At 41.4% G+C, this 7,333-nt stretch overlaps 2 non-coding genes across 2 annotated transcripts; one reads left to right on the top strand and one right to left on the bottom strand.

Moving 5' to 3' along the window:
* Positions 1–6,226: 6,226 nt before the first annotated feature.
* Trnat-ugu lies at positions 6,227–6,301 on the bottom strand. Its single transcript has one exon. It is a non-coding gene; the product is annotated as a tRNA-Thr (tRNA).
* A 487-nt stretch (positions 6,302–6,788) lies between these two features.
* Positions 6,789–6,863, top strand: Trnat-ugu. The gene has a single exon. It is a non-coding gene; the product is annotated as a tRNA-Thr (tRNA).
* Positions 6,864–7,333: the final 470 nt, after the last annotated feature.

Here is a 7,333-nt window from a genome sequence, read left to right as displayed (position 1 = left end):
CTGCACTAACAGTAAACGTCAGATTTCGACACTTCAAAGCCACTTAGATGAGGCGAGCTTCAGTTATTCCTCGATATTTCCGTGTGGTAAGTTCACTTTTCCATTTGCTTCTTTCACTGTATTTCACTATTTTGACATATTTCACTGGTTTATTCCACCAATATGTGTATTTTCTTGTTGTGAAGTACGTATAGAAATTTCTCAGATGTCGATCTTCTTTCGTTTCCCAGCACTAGTATTAGTATGACATTTTCGAATTTTGACTTGCTATATTAAAGGCGAAACCCTGACACAACTGAAACTTGTATCCCGTACTTCACTTCACCTTTACACTGACACTATATATGTCAATTTGCGAGCAAGATACAAATGTTGCGTATAGCTATATAGCTCAAGTAACGAATGGGATACTATTTGCATAGAAGGCAACAGAAAAACTGTACCCCATAGTGAAGTACGGGATACAAATTGTACATGTGTCGTCTTCTTATCTCCGTTCAATTGAGGTACAGGTTGCAAATGTAACGTACGTCTATTTCCACCTTTTTGTTACCAGTACACATATAGAGAGGTCAACGGAAGGCTGATATACGTATATTACATTCCTAGGTCCTTCTGTCATCAGTAGTACTGATATGTACGTAAGAAAAGACTGTTAGTAAAAGCGGAGACGAAATAAACAACACATCTACAATTTGTATCCCATGTTCCATTTAGGGTTTACTGAAGCGGAGGATACATCCTTCAAGTGAAGAACGGGACAGTAAGTTAGTGAAAACGAAAATTTTAACCTGTACTGCACTTAAGCAATACAGTTCGAAAGAGTTTCGAGATAACAACTGACATACATGTAACATGATGTATACTTTGCTAGTAATATATTTCATTCATTTCTTTCCATTGTATTTTGCGGAGAAATACTAAGATACAAACATGCGATATCGTTAACGTGAAAATACTATTGCCCCTTATATACACTATTGGCCATTAAAATTGCTACACATCGAAGATGACGTGCTACAGACGCGAAATTTATCCGACAGGAAGAAGATGCTGTGATACGCAAATGATTAGCTTTTCAGAGCATTCACACAAGGTTGGCGCCGGTGGCGACACCTACAACGTACTGACATGAGGAAAGTTTCCAACCGATTTCTCATACAAAACAGCAGTTGACCAGCATTGCCTGGTGAAAAGTTGTTGGGATGATGCCTCGTGTAAGGAGGAGAAATGCGTACCATCATGTTTCCGACTTTGATAAAGGTCGGATTGTAGCCTATCGCGATTGCGGTTTATCGTATTGCGACATTGCTGCTCGCGTTGGTCGAGATCCAATGACTGTTAGCAGAATATGGAATCGGTGGGTTCAGGAGGGTAATACGGAACACGGTGCTGGATCCCAACGGCCTCGTATCACTAACAGTCAAGATGACAGGCAGCTTATCCGCTTGGCAGTAACAGATCGTGCAGCCACGTCTCGATCCCTGAGTCAATAGATGGGGACGTTTGCAAGACAACAACCATCTGCACGAACAGTTCGACGTCGTTTTGTAGCAGCATGGATTATCAGCTCGGAGACCATGGCTGCGGTTACCCTTGACGCTGCATCTCAGACTGGAGTGCCTGCGATGGTGTACTCAACGACGAACCTGGGTGCACGAATGGCAAAAAGTCATTTTTTCGGATGAATTCAGGATCTGTTTACAGCATCATGATGGTCACATCCGTGTTTGGCGACATCACAGTGAACACACTTTGGAATCGTGTATCTGTCATCGCCATACTGGCGTATCACTCGGTGTGGTGGTATAGGGTGCCATTGGTTACACGTCTCGGTCACCTCTTGTTCACATTGATGGCACTTTGAACAGTGGACGTTACATTTCAGATGTGTTACGACCCGTGGCTCTACCCTTCATTCGATCCCTGCGAAACCCTACATTTCAGCAGGATAATGCATGACCGCACGTTGCAGGTCCTGTACGGGCTTTACCGGGTACAGAAAATGTTCGACTGCTGGCCTGGCCAGCACATTCTCCAGATCTCTTACTAATTGAAAACGTCTGGTCAATGGTGGCCGAGCAACTGGCTCAGTACATTACGCCAGTCACTACTGTTGATGAACTGTGGTATCGTGTTGAAGCTGCGTGGGCAGCTGTACCTGTACACGCCATCCAAGCTCTGTTTGACTCAATGGCCAAGTATATCAAGGCCGTTATGACGGCGAGAGGTGGTTGTTCTGGGTACTGATTTCTCAGGATCTATGCACCCAAATTGCGTGAAAATGTAATCACATGTCAGTGCTAGTATTATATATTTTTCCTATGAATACCCATTTATCATCTGCATTTCTTCTTGGTGTAGCAATTTTAACGGCCAGTAGTGTATGTGAAGTACAGTTTTTCTCTCTTGCATTCCTTTGTTTTCAGAACATCTTGTAATACAAGCTCTATGGCCAATTCTGAAGTCATTGGTCAAAGCTGACAGGTTGTATCCCCTGCTAAACTATACCCGAAATATTGGTACCACGAAGTGAAGAAGCAGTTCAATCATCACGAAACACAGTAAGACAGTGTGCAGAGGGTGTAGAAAACAGCATGCCATGTATTATAGCCGGAAATAAAGAGTTAAACAGTGCTAATCTGAGGCAAAGTTCAAATACTGGTCTGGAGTGTGTCAGAGAAGCAGCACCTACCACCATCACCAATCACAACAGCAGCAAAAAGCCTGCAAATTCATCACGTCGTAATTTTCCAATGAGAAATAACGTTGAAGACCCAAACATTGCTAGAGTGGCATCTGGTACAAATGTAAACAATGAGTGTGTCAGTGAAACTGAATCCCACATTAAAAACAAACCAAATACAGACGTAAACAATCTGATGGATGAAAACTCTTCGGAAGGCATCAATACAGACTGGCAAGAAGTGAAAAACAAGCGAGGAGGCAGAAGAAATTCGACTGTAGCGAAACAAGAAAATGAACTGGCGAAAACCACTGAAGACACAGAAAAAGAAAACAAAACATCTTACAAGACTGTGCTACAAAATGGAAAATCTGGTGAACAGTGTTTGAGGCCCACTATACAAACGTTTGTGAATGCCAGTACTAAAAACAGAAATAATGCCATAATAGGTATTGGCGATGAAAAAGGAATGCTGTTTGGTGACAAAAAGTCTGGTTCCACCTAATCAAACTAAGAGGTGGCACCACAGCTGAAACTCTAACTTCTTACAGAACACTTTCCGAAATCACAACAATTTTACAGTTGAAATACTGGAAACAAAGGGAATAAATAATAGCTTCAAAATTGGTGTTGATTTCGACCTAAAAGATAAAATAATGGGCAACAGTATATGACAGAAGAACATTGTGATAAAACGTTTTTTATTCCGGAGGATGCCCAGTGCACCAGTGTGATAAACTCCCAAGGCCAAGAACATTCCAATGAAAAAGTAAATATCATCATTGGAGAAAATGCTGTCTTAGTTATAGCGAGTGTAAATGTGCAGTGCCTCAGAACAAAACTTGATACATTATCACTGTTTGCTGACGAAGTGAGACCTGATGTATTATGTATATGTGAACACTGGCTAGCCCCACCACAAACAGAATACTACAGAAACATTGAATATTTAGAAATAGTGAATGCATGGTGTAGAGAAACTACTATCCATGGTGGTGTGGCTGTGTATGTAAATAGTAAACTCAGTGCCAGTACAATTGACCTTAGTAAATTTTGTGTAGATCTAGACCTAGAATTAGCTCCTTTGGGACTGTCAGATGTCAACTTAATTGTTGTTTCTGTCTACTGTTCCCCAGATAGAAATTTTGAAAATTTCCTCAACCAGTTGGAAAACTGTCTGTGTTACCTAGTGCACTTTGGGACAAAAATTGCTTTATATGGAGACTTCATCATTCATATTGGAGAAGGTAATGATAAAGAAAGAGCTGTCATGATCTTAGTAGGCAGCTATGGGCTATTTATAGGAAACTCTCTATCAACAAGAGGAGCTATTTGTCTCGACACAATTGTGACAAACCTAAATAGTTGGGACTACAAAGTAAGTGTGGTGGACCCTATACTAGCAGATCACCAATCATGAAGTTATGGACGAACTCAGTAAATACACAACAAATTCCCAGCTGGCATTCAAATTATGTATTCAGAAATAGAGTTATTACAAAGAAAAGTTTAGATGATTTCAAAACTACAGTGTCTTCTATAGACTGGCGCCAAATAATTGATGAATTACCACCAAATTCTGCATTCAATCACATGTTCCAGACCCTTAAAATGAAATTTGATGAACATTTCCCATTAAAACCCAAGAGATATTCAAATGCTAAATCAAAATGTTGAAAAAAAACTAACAGAGTAAGAGGTGGTATACTCCTAGACCAGCCAAAATAAAATGTATTGTGCAAATACTAAACGACGAGGTTAAAGCTGCTAAAGATATAGATATTAAGGATAGACTGTACGCTAGTTGTTTACAGACCAAAAGGACCTACAGAAAGGAAGTAGAAAAAGCAAAGAAGGAAAGCAATACCAGATTTATTGGAGAAGCTCACAATCCTTTTAAAGCAGCATGGTACCTGGTTAATGAGCACAGGAAAAAACCCAGCTCTCACTCTAATTCTTGCAGTCCAGATGAGTTTAATGACTATTTTATAAAAATAGTGGAAAACACAGCAGATGAAATTCCTGACTTTGGATTAGATCCTGCAGCTGCTATGAAATTTGAGAATAACTGCAGCATGGTAATGTGGAAGAGAGTGTATCCAAAAGAAATAATAAAAATTGTAAAAAGCTACAAATCTGCAGGGAGCCCTGATATTTATGGCATGTTCTTTACTATGTTAAAAACTATAATCAGTGAAATTGCACAGCCATTAGCAGTAGTAATAAATAAAAGCCTCCATGCAGGGGAATTTCCAGACTTCCTAAAAGTAGCACGCACAGTGCCTGTTTACAAAAAAGGCAGTCCACATGAAGTGTAAAGCTACAGGCTCATATCTATAATACCAGTACTAGCGAAGGTGATGGAATCGATAATGAAAGAATAACTGTTAAGTTACTTTGAAGGAAATAGTCTCTTAAATGATGTGCAACATGGCTTTCGGGGTTCGATTCCCGGCGGGGTTAGGGATTTTCTCTGCCTCGTGATGGCTGGGTGTTGTGTGCTGTCCTTAGGTTAGTTAGGTTTAAGTAGTTCTAAGTTCTAGGGGACTGATGACCATAGATGTTAAGTCCCATAGTGCTCAGAGCCATTTGAACCATTTTGAACCATGGCTTTCGGAAGGGCAGATCAACAACAACAGCTGTACTTGACTTAGTTACAAACATAAGTCAGGGTTTTGAAGACAAAGAGTCTATAGCACTAGTACTCTGTGACCTTAGTAAGGCATTTGAGTGCATCCCACATAATGCCCTGCTCAGAAAGCTAAAAACATATGGTATAGGGGGATCTTGAATCCTACCTGAGAAACAGATGACAGATTGTCTCCGTGCAAGGAGCTGATTCAGGTGAGAAGAAGCTACAGCATGGTGTGCCACAGGGATCGGTAATAGGGCCTCTGCTGTTCCTTATCTTCGTAAATGACATAGACTCCAATGGGCACACCTTGCAGTTTGCGGATGATACAACCTTGTTCTCAAAAGGAGAGAATGTTCGACAGGCAATCCAACAAGCAGAAGTCGTGTTCAATGAAGCTAAGGCCTGGTTTATCATGAACAAAATGAAAATTAATGAAGAAAAAACTCAGATGATGATATGCAGCCTCAGCAGTACTGAAGCACTGGGTAATGCAGCAGATGTTAAATTTCTGGCCTTTCTCATTGATACCAAATTAACCTGGCAACAGCACACCAAACATGTATGTTCCAAACTTTCATGGGTCCTGTACCTCTTGGGGAAACTGAAAAGTATAGTACGAGAACAGTACCTTCTAACTGTGTACTATGCAATGTTCCACAGCCACACCAGTTATGGGCTGTTCTGGAGCCATTCTGCAGGCTGCAAGAATGTGCTTTTACTGCAAAAGAAAGCAATGAGGATCATTACTTCAAGCAAAAAAACAGACCACTGTAAACCACTTTTCACCGGGTTAGGTGTTCTGACTGTTTACAGCCAGTATATATTGAACTGAAATGATAATTAATTGGACACCCTAGCTGCAAGCAGGCGTTGATACACTTCATTGGGGACATGTTGAAAATGTGTGCCCCGACCGGGACTCGAACCCGGGATCTCCTGCTTACATGGCAGACGCTCTATCCATCTGAGCCACCGCGGGCACAGAGGATAGTGCGTCTGCAGGGACTGATCCCTTGCACGCTCCCCGTGAGATCCACATTCCCAACATGTCCACAACACTACATTCGTAGTGCGCCTAATAGATATTTGCCCATCATACTCATTACTCGTGGCAGATTAATCTACCAAGTCCCGTACGAGTTCGGGCATAGCGTGTCCAATTAATTATCATTTCATTTCTAGCAAAGCTGCATGGTCATCCACGGTAACTGTTCTTTCGGGAACAGATTATACCGTCATATATACAGTTAAAAATATGGGTTCCCGGCCTTTGACCTTCTTGTGCGAACGCACACGCTATGCCCGAACTCGTACGGGACTTGGTAGATTAATCTGCCAAGAGTAATGAGTATGATGGGCAAATATCTATTAGGCGCACTACGAATGTAGTGTTGCGGACATGTTGGGAATGTGGATCTCACGGGGAGCGTGCAAGGGATCAGTCCCTGCAGACGCACTATCCTCTGTGCCCGCGGTGGCTCAGATGGATAGAGCGTCTGCCATGTAAGTAAGAGATCCCGGGTTCGAGTCCCGGCCGGGGCACACATTTTCAACATGTCCCCAATGAAGTGTATCAACGCCTGCTTGCAGCTAGGGTGTCCAATTAATTATCATGTCATTTCTAGCAAAGCTGCATGGTCATCCACTGTAACTGTTCTTTCGGGAACAGATTCTACCGTCATATATACAGTTAAATATATTGAACTGCCTCTTCCACATAAAGAGAAACCATGATATTTACATCTGACTGTTTACAGCCAGTATATATTGAACTGCCTCTTCCACATAAAGAGAAACCATGATATTTACATAAAGAGACATGAAGTTCACAAGTACAGCACTCACAACAAAGACAGTATTAACATGCCAAGGTGTTGATTAGCAAAGACACAAAACAGCTTCCCAATGGTGGCCCTAAAACTGTTTAATGCTGCTGATCACATTCAGTCTTTACCATAAAACTACTATTCTGTGTAAGCTGAAAGAGCAACCCTTCTACAATATTGGAGAAT

This window comes from Schistocerca piceifrons, chromosome 2 (genome assembly GCF_021461385.2).
Source record: "Schistocerca piceifrons isolate TAMUIC-IGC-003096 chromosome 2, iqSchPice1.1, whole genome shotgun sequence".
In the NCBI taxonomy this organism is placed as follows: domain Eukaryota; kingdom Metazoa; phylum Arthropoda; class Insecta; order Orthoptera; family Acrididae; genus Schistocerca; species Schistocerca piceifrons.
Note: the sequence above shows the minus strand (reverse complement) of the source record. Positions and strands in the feature narration are given on the sequence as shown.